This window comes from Oncorhynchus tshawytscha, linkage group LG17 (assembly GCF_018296145.1).
Source record: "Oncorhynchus tshawytscha isolate Ot180627B linkage group LG17, Otsh_v2.0, whole genome shotgun sequence".
Taxonomy (NCBI): domain Eukaryota; kingdom Metazoa; phylum Chordata; class Actinopteri; order Salmoniformes; family Salmonidae; genus Oncorhynchus; species Oncorhynchus tshawytscha.
In genome coordinates, this window is record NC_056445.1 from 17,944,750 (window position 1) to 17,957,145 (window position 12,396).

Here is a 12,396-nt window from a genome sequence, read left to right on the forward strand (position 1 = left end):
CTAGACAAGACAAAAACACATAAATCACCCTTGTCACACCCTGACCTAACCAAAATAATAAAGAAAACAAAGAATACTAAGGTCAGGGCGTGACAGTAACCCCCCCAAAGGTGCAGACTCCCGGTCACACAACTAAGCCTATATGGGAGGGTCTGGGTGGGCATAACTCCGCGGTGGCGTTTCTGGTGAGAGACACTTCTAACTCGGCCCACTTAAATGATGCCTCTGGAGCGGGAAGCCTCACCGCCGACCCCGGACTAGAGGACGCTACTGGACTGATGTTCGAGTCTGGAGTGAGTGGCGCCTCTGGACTGGAGGGAGACTCTGGCGGATCCGGACTGGAGGGAGACTCTGGCAGATCTGGACTGGAGGGAGACTCTGGCGGATCCGGACTGTGACCCGTCGTGGTAGGTTCCGGACTGTGACCCGTCGTGGTAGGTTCCGGACTGCGGCCCGTCGTGGTAGGTCCTGGTCTCCGGCCCGTCGTGGTAGGTTCCGGTCTGCGGCCCGTCGTAGGAGGTTCTGGTCTGCGGCCCGTCATAGGAGGTTCCGGTCTGTAGACTATCGCCAGACGCTCTGGACTGGGTTCTGTCGCCGGACGCTCTGGACTGGGTACTGTCGCCGGACGCTCTGCACTGGGTACTGTCGCCGGACGCTCTGGACTGGGTACTGTCGCCGGAAGCTCTGGACTGGCGAGGCGCAGTGTAGGCCTGGTGTGTGGTGCCGGCACTGGTGGTACCGGACTGGGGACACGCACCTCAGGGTGAGTGCGAGGAGCAGGAACAGGGAGTACTGGACCCTGGAGTCGCACTGGAGGCCTGGTGTGTGGTGCCGGCACTGGTGGTACCGGGATGAGGACACGCACCTCAGGGCGAGTGCGGGGAGGAGGAACAGGGCGTACAGGGCTCTGGAGACGCACAGGAAGCCTGGTGCGTGGTGTTGGCACTGGTGGTACTGGGCTGGGAACACACACCTCAGGGTGAGTACGGGGAGCAGGCACAGGAGGTGTACTGGAGGTATGGAGTGTAGAGCTGACACAACCCGTCCTGGCTGGATGTTTATACTCGCCCTGCAAATGCAGGGCGCTGGCACAGGACGCACTGGGCTGTGCAGACTCACAGTACACAAAGCCGGTGCAGGATATATATATCCTATATAGGATATATATATCCTATCCTATCCTGGTGACCAGGAGCGCTGATTTGTCAACCTCCTTCCTGGCTGGATGCCCATTCTAGCCCGGCCAATGCGAGGAGCTGGAATAGAGCGCACCGGGCTAGAATAGCGCACTGGAGACACCGTGCGCATCTCTGCATATCACGGTGCCTGACCAGTTACACTCTCCCCACGTTAAGCACGAGGAATTGGCTTGGGTCTCCCTCCTGACTCAAACAATCTCTTCGTGTGCCTCCCCCCAAAAATCTTGGGGCTGCCTCTCGGGCTTCCGTGCTAGCCGTGTACCTTTATATCGTCGCCGTTCCTCCATTCTCCTGTGTCCCTCCTCGCACTGCTCCAAAGAATCCCATGCAGGCTCTGGCACTCTCCCTGGATCGATCGACCACCTCTCAATCTCCTCCCAGGTTGTTACCCACTCATCCTTCTCCCGGGTCCATTTCTCCATTAAGCGCTGTTCCTCCCATTCACGCTGCTTGGTCCTTTTATGGTGGGTTATTCTGTCACGTTCGTTATATGGAGGAGACCAAGGCGCAGCATGATGTGAATACATACTTATTTAATGAAGAAAACACTAAACAAACTTACAAAAACGAATGTGACGCTATAATATAATAGTGCAGACATAGGCAACTAACCATAGACAATAACCCACAGAGAACCTAAGGAATATGGCTGCCTAAATATGGTTCCCAATCAGAGACAATGATAAACAGCTGCCTCTAATTGAGAACCAATCTAGGCAACCATAGACATACAGTACATAACACCTAGACTAGTAAACACCCCCATAAACATACAAAACCCCTAGACAAGACAAAAACACATAAATCACCCTTGTCACATCCTGACCTAACCAAAATAATAAAGAAAACAAAGAATACTAAGGTCAGGGCGTGACACATAGAGACCAGGAAGTAAAACCACATCCTAACGACTTGTACCGTAGCACTAAACTCCAACCAAATAAGCTATCATTATGGACTACAACGTGTCCAATATCAGGAACTATGGGCTCTTGTACGTCCAGAATTACATTGTACTTTGTTAACACCATTTGGGATTAGGCTGCCATAGCTCTGCAGGTACCACATATACTTTGTTTAATTTGTATCGGGCTGTATGAAGGTGAACTGATTTGCCTGGCACTGGGAGAACTCACTGACACAGGTTACAATTATATATTTGGTGTTTTCAATGTTTCTTTAACCACATATCTTCACGTCTCGTCAATCAGAGGTCAGTGGATATATTACTGAACCAGCCTCTTTAGTGAAGCCCATTTGTCCAGTGGAAATAATAATGAATTGATTCCTATTTACCAAATGTACTGCAAATTATTGTCACAAATGTGAACTTGATACACTAACAGAAATGTACATGTGATCAAGTAACATAGATGTACTGTATGTCTAACACTGTTTAAAGTTCAATGTAATAACAGAAAATACATTGGGTCTTTTGGTCGGTGTTGTTGATGTGGAGGGAGGGGTTGGAGCTGAAGTTTCAGCATCTCCTGGGTGTGTTCACCTGGTCAGCAGAGAGGGAGGAGAGAAACTCTAGAAACTCATCTCTCTTTCCCCTGTCTCGGAATCTCACAACCAAACTATGGGGAGGGAAGAGGACAGCTAACTGGGTAGGTGTGCCATCATTTTAAGCTGCACTATAAAAGAATAATTATGATATATTGAAACAATTTGATTTTCTTTGAAGAAATGTTTAGCACCTTTTGTAAGTTTCTGTTTGAAATTATTTGAATGGTGCCATTTGCTTAGTACTCTGTGTATTTTTATGAAGTTGAGACGGACTACACTCTTAAAGTGGCGGACAAGCCATCTGGCCATCATTTGCCTGGAATGCTTTGGGCTGGTCCACTTTTAGCCAAGTGGGCCTGTCTAACTAGTTATTTTATTTGTGGAAAATTATCATTATCTGGCTAATAATGGGGGCCTCAAGGTAAAAAAAATGTGCCAGTGTTTTAGAAATGCCCATGGACGAATACTGGTCCCAGTCCGCCCCTGCACTCTTAGAAAAACAGGGTTCCAAAAGGGTTCTACAGCTGTCCTCATAGGATAATCTTTTGAATAACAGTTTTTGTTCATAGAATAATATTTTCCTCTGTGAAATGGTTCCACATGGAACCCAAAAGGCTTATTCAAAGGGTTCTCCTATGGGAACAGCCAAAGAACCCTTTAAGGTTCTAGATAGCAACATTTTTCTAGGTGTAGAAGTAAAATTTAATGTCTGATAATAGTGTGAGTAAAAATATAGACAGTGAAAGTCAGTAGATTTACTGATAGTAAATTTAGTACATTTGTGAAAATCCATAGATTTAGAGAGACTTGAGACATGCTTTTACATCTCATCACATCTACCTGAAATTAGACTATATATTTTTGACATCTTTCAAAGTGCATGTTTGGTTAATGAAAGTTTATTCCATGTAGTGTTCCCATAGTAACTGCAATGCTACTTTGGTAGTCAAATCATCTTATCATAACTTGGTCATTTTGTTTAACTGGAAAGGCACAGCATTTCCTGTTAACGCTCAGAAGGAAATTGTGCACATGAGTTTAGACTTCAAAACTAACTTAGACACAGACAATTCTTTCTTAGACATTTTATTCTCCATGAAATCTTTAAAAAAGGTTTGGATTGATAAATGATTGTGTTTTAACTTTAGTTCACAACAGCAATGCTTCTCTTGAGTTGCAATATAAGGGTTGGGAGCATTAAACCATAATCTCTTCACAGTGGCCACGATACAGCCAGTACTTCTACTCCTGCTACTGGGTAAGAGATCAGATGGGATGAATATTCCTCTCTTGGTATTATAACCAACCCGGTATGACTTATCTAGTTGACCATGTATTCAAAGTAGTTGGGTAGTGGTTCAGAACCTTTCAACATCTATTTATGTACAATGAGCTTCAGTTCAACCAACATTTAAGATGACATCTACAGAACTCTTTCCTTGAGTGGACACATTAATATTTTAGTACAGTGATTATGAATTTGAAATGCTAGTCCTAAAGTTGATGTGAGCATCACAATCTAAACAGAGAAAGAGATTCACCATCCCAAAAATAACTTATTTCTGATGTGATATTTATCCCCACAGCAGCCATGTCCTCACCAGTGTTTGGGACTGAGAAATCAGTACTGGAGGGAACCTCTGTGACCCTTATCTGCAGATGCCTTGGGGATATAAAGCTTGAGACACGCTAGGGAGGAACTTGTGGAACTTTTCAGTGTAATGATCCCATAATGGAAGATCAATCCAAATAAAAAATGAACGCTGAAGTTGGAACAATGAAACTCACCACTTTAAAACGACAGCCAACAGACAGTGGGAGCTACTGCTGCAGAGTCTATGTCCCTGGATGGTTCAATGATCTTAAACAATCCTACAGCGTGAGGGTAGTTAAAGGTAAGTGTTGCTCACTTCATACTATGGGTTATCAATGGGTTTTGCTCAGTGCAGATGTTACCTTACAGTAGGAAGGAACATGAAGGTTTAACATCTTCTTCTCCATGTATAAATTGTTGTATTTCTACATTATTATTGTGTATCATTGTGTTCTCTCATTAAGTCTGTACTGCTGTTAGTGTCCTTTAGCTGCCTAGTTGTGCTTTATCCTATGCCCTTTCTGATGGTCTGTGTGGTGAAATCCAGTATGTCTTGGTTACAGGTTGTGAGAGGGACCTACGGGACAATGTCAATATTCTGGGAAACGATATTGCTACTCAGCCATTTACAACCAAAAATGCAAGTCAGTGCAGACAGGAATGCACCAAAAATGACACGTGTCAGTACTTCACATTTGTTGGGGGAAAGGTAGAAAAAATAGACAGGTACATGCTCATGAAGCTTATTTTTTATGCTTGGGCAAACAAAGGCAGCAATATAAGTTTTAGATCCGCACCATTCTGATAACTACTATGAGATTCTTTGTGATATTTAACAAGTGTTTCTTAAAGGCCTCGAATGGTGATACACCTGAAATTACAATACTGCACCTCCAACATGCAACCTCAGGGTACTCTCTGAGACACTGCAGTGGTAAAGGCGAGTACATACAGTTAATGTATATTTGAGTTGTCATTTATTTTGTCAATTGAATATCTAGTCAATATCTAATAATTACAGAGGTAGACTTTACTAATAGGGCCTCTTAAACAGGATTACATAGACATGGATATCTACCTCTGTCATGTTGTGTTTCTGTTTATTCCATCATCTCTGTTGAAGGTGTAGCTTAGTTACATCAAGGTCATCAATCAAGCATCAGAGCTCTTTAAAGAGGGCCTTTGCAGACCAATTTCCTGTGAACTCTATATTCTGTAGTCTATTATAAAGTACTATACAGTACTGTCACTACTATGTATTTGTAAGGTTCCTTGTGTTCTTTTTCTTTGTGTTCCTGAACGTAGCCCTGTTTCTTTGTGTTCCTGAACGTAGCCCTGTTTCTTTGTGTTCTGGAACGTAGCCTGTCTTTCATTTTTGTTAATTGATTTCGCCTGTGTTCGTTTCTCAACTGGTCTCATCAGCTCCCGATTTAGTTCAGTTCTTTCTGTTTGTATGCTTGTGAGGTATTGTTTGTTTTTGACATGCCTACCTGTGTTTGACCATTGCCTGCCTGTGACCACGATTCCTACCTTCTGCGAAGGCTTTATAAACATCTGCCGCGCTCTGCGAGTGAATCTAAACCTTTTTCTCCATGAGTGTTCATTACAGTATTCACTATTAGTCATTGATGCACAGGACACGTCCATATTCATGAGATAAATTAGTTGGAGTTTTGAATGAGTTTGCAAATGTATGAATTTGCCTCTGTCACATGCTCTATGTTACTCTACTATCAAACAATATGTGTTGCCTATATTTTAGAATAGAAACAGCGGAAGCTAAAGATGGTAATGTTTGCCACTCAACACAACAAGCAGTCTGATAAGCATTTTCCTCTGTATTTCAAATAGTCACCTACTCAGCCAAAAAGTACAGCCTTGTCCTTGAGGAGAAAAACTGGATCGAAGCACAAGAGTACTGCAGCCAACACTACACAAACCTGTCCATCATACACATAGAAGAGGATTGGGAGGCAATTCAACCCTCTTTGAGTATTTTCAGTGGTGATGTGTGGATTGGGCTCCATAGGTCTGGTCCAACTGAAAAGTGGAGGTGGTCTGATGGAGAGGACTTCATGTTCTTTAAATGTGAAAAAGGTTTTGGCGGCCATAACTGGGGTCATGACTGTGTCTTGTCTATTTCATCTCACTGGAAACCAGTGGTGTGTGCAGCTCCAAGGTCCTGTGTGTGTCAATGAGGTAAGGACATACTGTCTTTAACTCACTCCCTCTGTCATCAATGGAAAATCCAGCTTGTCATTGAACAAATGGGATTGATTGATTGCACAACACCTTGTCATGACTCTCACTCCTGGGTGAGGATCAAAGATAGCCCCCCCCCCCAGAGAGACAGTTGGCAAAATCTTTAACATTAAAAGATTGAACATTAAAACAATATTTCTAACGTAAAGAATATGGGAAATGGTTGGTTGGGATCCAAACAATAATCATGTCAAAAGTGTATTGTTTTGTGAGATCATTAAGATCATTATTGAAGAAGGCTCAACCTACATCCCAGAAACCCCCTCTCTACAGTTGGCTACTATCTGCATTGCTCTTTCCTCCCTTAAACTCCCTCCCGTTTACAGTCTAGACTCACTCTACTAGTAATAGTCTTTAGAATGAGCCAAAACATAATGGTAAGACCTGGTCGTATAAGATACATCAATGTCCTCTTATCTTGTGTATAAGATGTTTTAACAGATCTCCACTAGAGGGCTCTCCATGGCACCCTGGACAGTCTGCACACAGACACCACACTGATCTGCCAGAGACTACCACACTCATGGTCTGGAAGGAACCTGCATTTCAATTCATTATAGTATTAAGCCACTATTATTATTCATATTATTATTAGTAGTACTTTTATAATATTAGTTTTTTTAACTTTGATAATATTAGTAATATTATAATATAGTAATATTATACTCTCTATTATATGATATTACTTAATGATACTATATTTATATATACTGACTCATAAGCATTGTTATTTGACCTATAATTTACTGTAATACTTTGATTGTTTAAAAATAGAGTAAAGAAAGGTAAAGTAAAAGTTATTACCTGAAAATGATGTATCTGACTGTGATCTGTACTGTTTGATAACACTATTTAGATAGAATGTAATTGTTGTTATTTTGTACTTTCTGAATAAACATCCATTTAGAGTTTGATCAGTGTGAAATGTCATTCTTCATAGAAAGTACATTGAGTGATGAATCAAAAGCAGTTAAAATGGTCATAATCCAACCCTAAGATTTGAGAGGTGTTCAGTGATGTCTAGACTGAATTGACTTAATCCATAATTCAAGAAGGACTGAAGTAGTCCATCTTAACTGTCAACGACAATGAGCCTGACATCTCAGAAAACAACTTTTGACCTAATATTGCCATTAGATTTTTAGGGTGGCAAGATGTCTGTGACATATGTAATGTTGACACACAATTGCACTGATGGGCTGTATTTATGCAACACTGCTCTCCAAAACATAAACTCAATCAATTCCTCCCAGGTGCAGCCCCTGATTTCTTCTTCAGCCAGCAGTCCTTGGATGAGTCCTTCAGTGACACCTGAGCAGTCGACACATGTAAGTGTTTATGGTTAAATACTACAATTGAAGTCGGAAGTTTACATACACTTAGGTTGGAATCATTAAAACTCGATTTTCAACCACTCCACAAATTTCTTGTTAACAAACTATAGTTTTGGCAAGTCGGTTAGGACATCTACCTTGTACATGACACAAGTCATTTTTTCAACAATTGTTTACAGACAGATTATTTCACTTATAATTCACTGTATCACAATTCCAGTGGATCAGAAGTTGACATACACTAAGTTGACTGTGCCTTTAAACAGCTTGGAAAATTCCAGAAAATTATGTCATGGCTTTAGAGGTTTCTGATAGGCTAATTGACATCATTTGAGTCAATTGGAAGTGTACCTGTGGATGTATTTCAAGGCCTACCTTCATACTGTTTGCTTGACATCATGGGAAAATCAAAAGAAATCAGCCAAGACCTCAGAAAAACAATTGTAGACATCCACAAGTCTGGTTCATCCTTGGGAGCAATTTCCAAATGCTTGAAGGTACCACGTTCATCTGTACAAACAATAGTACGCAAGTAGAAACACCATGGGACCACGCAGCCGTCATACCGCTCAGAAAGGAGACGCGTTTTGTCTCCTAGAGATGAATGTACTTTGGTGTGTAATGTGCAAATCAATCATAGAACAACAGCAAAAGACATTGTGAAGATGCTGGAGGAAACAGAGATTGTTCCTTTGCACAGGGGTGAGACTAATCTTTTTTTGTTTTGCGTATATATTTTTTATAAACAGAAAGAGAGGAGGACAGTAGGGAAAGAGAGACAGAGGTTGCACCATGGCACTAGGCCATATTCAAACCGACACTGACACCATAGACATGTGTTCCAGAGGTTGTGTCATTACCGCTAGACCAGACAGGACACAAGATCTTATTGGGGTTATTCTGGTTTATTTCTGTAAGACGGGTGCAGGGATGGCATTTTAGCACCAGTACGGTCTCACTTTAACAAGCACTGTCAGATGCCAGACAGGAATGTTTCATGTATCCTACACCACTGTTGAGGGATTAAATGAAATGATATATTCATCTGGTTTCTATTATGAGATAGATTGCTACTACACAGTTCCAAAGTAATTTACAGCCTTAAAAGGAAAAATTACTTATTTATTGTAAATAAGCTGAATCTCATTTGAGTAGTTGTCTCATCTTCTCATTCCTATGTCCCTCTAGAAAAGAGAATGAAGCAGACCATTGTAAGGATGTCTTTGAAATCTAACTCAGGAGCTGACCTCAATGACCCAGTGGTAAAGGAACAGATGTTGGAGCAGGTACAGTAGTCCTACATCTCCCACATCAGAAATCAGCCTTTCTCATGGCTACCCATGTATTTCCATGGAAATGTATAACGTTTATTTGAAAGTAATAAATATATAGATATTTTTAAATGCATTCATGATTTGCGTAAATGTAATATACCAACTTACTCTTGTTAAAAATATGAAATGGTATTTCATTTGGTGAAGAACACATGACTTGTGTAGGACTCGAAAATCAAAGTTTAGGACTTGAGACTTGACGGTCTTGACTTGAGACTTACTTGTAAAACAATGACTTGGTCCCACCTCTGCCTTTTTGTGTCAGTTATGCAAATCACCCCCATTATGTTGTCTGTTGTTCAGAGTCCCTTGTAATAGTGTGTTTTTAGTTTTTGCATCCAACTGACAGTATGGAAATGAAGTAGTGTTTGTTTTCTAAGGTCAGTGTGGGTCTGGATGAAGCGGACCAGTCATGATGATGCAGCAGGAGAGGGATAGAAGGTCCAAGAGAACTAAAATATTCAAGCTTACTGTAAGTAACCCTAGTACCTCATAACATATTATATAAATAACATTATTTTAGTTCAGACAAAGTTTATAAAATAGTTAGGTTTTTGCTTATGAAAGCACATTTTATATTAGTTTCAGGTATGAGCCAGATGCAGACTGTGTCAAAAAAACAAGTTTATTTCTAGTACAGTGGCAGGCAAGCGACAGGTCAAAGAAAGGCAGAGGTCAGTAAACCAGAGGGTGCAAAAGGTCCAGAATGGTAGGCAGTCTCAGGGTCAGGGCAGGCAGGGGTCAATAATCCAGAGTAGTGGGGCAAGGTACAGAACGGCAGGCTCAGGGTCAGGGCAGGCAGAACGGTCAAAACTGGGAAGGACTAGATAACAGGAACAAGACAGACCGAACAAACACTGGTAGGTTTAACGAAACAAAACAAACCGGCAACAGACAGAAAATTTGGAGTATGAATGTAGTATTATAATATGTTCATTGTACAGGGTATAATAAGTTTGTTGTACAGTGAAGAGAAGGGTATTAAAAAGGATATTTGTGAATTTTCAAGATTGTAGTTAAAACATGTTTAGTAACATGTTTTAGTGAGGGATTTGCAGAGTGTAGAATTCTTCATAATGAGAAATATGTTACACATTTCATGAATTCATTGACGTGAATACACTATCAAATGACATTTCCTGAACCAAGATGGCCTCCCGGTCAGGTAACCTACCCTATAAAGGTGACTGCCGAGCACCCCAAGCAATCTTTGGTTCGGCAGACATCAGAGGACTCGCATCCAGTATGAGTTCATGACAAAAACATACTTTGCCAGTTCTCTATTGATGTGTTTTGCCCTCTGCTGAGATGGTTTTTGGTGCTACAATAAATTGCATTCTTGCCCACCTCACTGTCTATCTGGAACCCAATTGGCTGTTAGCATCCAACAACTAGTCTTACGTCTTGGTACACTGCAACTCTACTCTAACCTGGTCTTACAAGCCACTTCATCAGTTATTTCATTCACACTCACTTATGGATGTTACTGTTGACATTCTTAAAAGAAATATGTTTGATTAGTGACAACCGTATTACCATTATTTTCACCCTCTTGCATGAATGGTGAGATGGAGGCACTAATTGAAACAGTGTTTTTTTTTGCCCACATCATGGTGGTATGTTTCAGAGAACTGTAAAGATGGAGACTGTTGTAACATCATTATAATAATTAGGTGCCTACATTTGTCCTGTTTCATAAATGAATTGGAAATATGCTGTTTTTGCATATCCCACTCCCCTTGAGACACCCTCAGAGAGTGGGGTCACAGCCGGAGATCAGCCATTATTGACAGCGACCCTGGTGTGTAATTAGGGTTAAGTACTTTGCTCAAGGGCACATTGACAGATTTTCACCGAATTGGATCAGGGATTCAAACCAGCAACATTTCGGTTACTGGCCCAACGCTTTTAACCACTAGTACGGTAACACACCGTTATGAGTGTGACCGTATGACAGATATGCATGTCATGAACCTAATCAACATTTGTATATTATAATTTTCCCTAGTGTCATGGTCTGTTGACTGCGTCAGCTATTACAGTCATAAACACTGGCTCATGGATAGCAGGGGAGAGGTGTGGGGTTCTTGCTTATTCCTGTAGTTGATGGCTGTTATGCATGAATCAACTTTATAAATCAACCACCATGAATCATTTAGCAAAGATTCAAAGTATTTGACACCATATATTTGATTTACAATGTAGTTATTTAGCAAACGCATGTATCTAAATAGACATACTAAAATCAGATCCTGACCACTGGTAGCACTGTGCTATAACCAAGCTACCTGTATGGACTAGAAAGTGGTCATACTCAAACAATGAGCTTTTACACATCCAGATTTACAGTACATTGCACTTTGTTTACACATTAGGGCATTCGACTGTCAGTATCGGGGATATGCAAGAAACGCATGCATGTTGGGAAACACATTTCCATTACATACTCATACAAGTGTGTAACAGGACAAGTATAAGCACCACCAAGTTATTATTATACAGTCGTGCAGTACCACATACAAGCAGCCTTTTAAAAGTGTATTTTTAAAAACTTTGCATTGGGTTGTTGGAAGACGGCCTGCTTTGCATGGTGCTGGGAGAACTCACTGACACAGGTTAAAAACGATATCTGTGGTTCGTTTAAAAAAAACATCTCATTAATCAGAGGTCAGTGTACATTGTACTGTATGATGCAGTTTTTTTTGTGAAGCCCATGTCCAGTGCAAACACAATGAATTGATTGGTGGTTCCCAAATGTACTGCATATTACAATGACAAATGTAAACTTGATACACTGACAGAAATGTACATTCGTTTAGGCAACTTAGATGTACTGCCTTTTTTTTGTATGTAAAAAGTTCACTAAATACAGAGAAAATAAATGAGGCCTATTGGTCAGTGTTTTACATGGAGGGAGGGGTTGGAACTTTCAGCATCAACGGGGTGCATTCAGTATGATAGAACTGTAACGGTTCTCTTGGGGTGAAGTAGAGGCGGACCAAAACGCAGCGTGATTATATTGATTCATGTTTAATAAACAAAGATAAACACGAACACTACAAAACAATAAACGTGGAAAACCAAAAAACAGCCCTGTCTGGTGCAAAACACAGAGACAGGAACAATCACCCACAAACACACAGTGAAACCCAGGCTACCTAAAT

The 12,396-nt window shown here is 41.2% G+C and overlaps 1 long non-coding RNA gene across 1 annotated transcript; it reads left to right on the plus strand.

The window, feature by feature from the left end:
* The first annotated feature begins 2,726 nt into the window (after positions 1 to 2,726).
* LOC112217266 lies at positions 2,727 to 7,476 on the plus strand. Its single transcript, XR_002948453.2, has 4 exons — positions 2,727 to 2,809; positions 3,928 to 3,966; positions 4,295 to 4,603; positions 4,866 to 7,476. It is a non-coding gene; the product is annotated as an uncharacterized LOC112217266 (long non-coding RNA).
* The last annotated feature ends 4,920 nt before the right edge of the window (positions 7,477 to 12,396 follow it).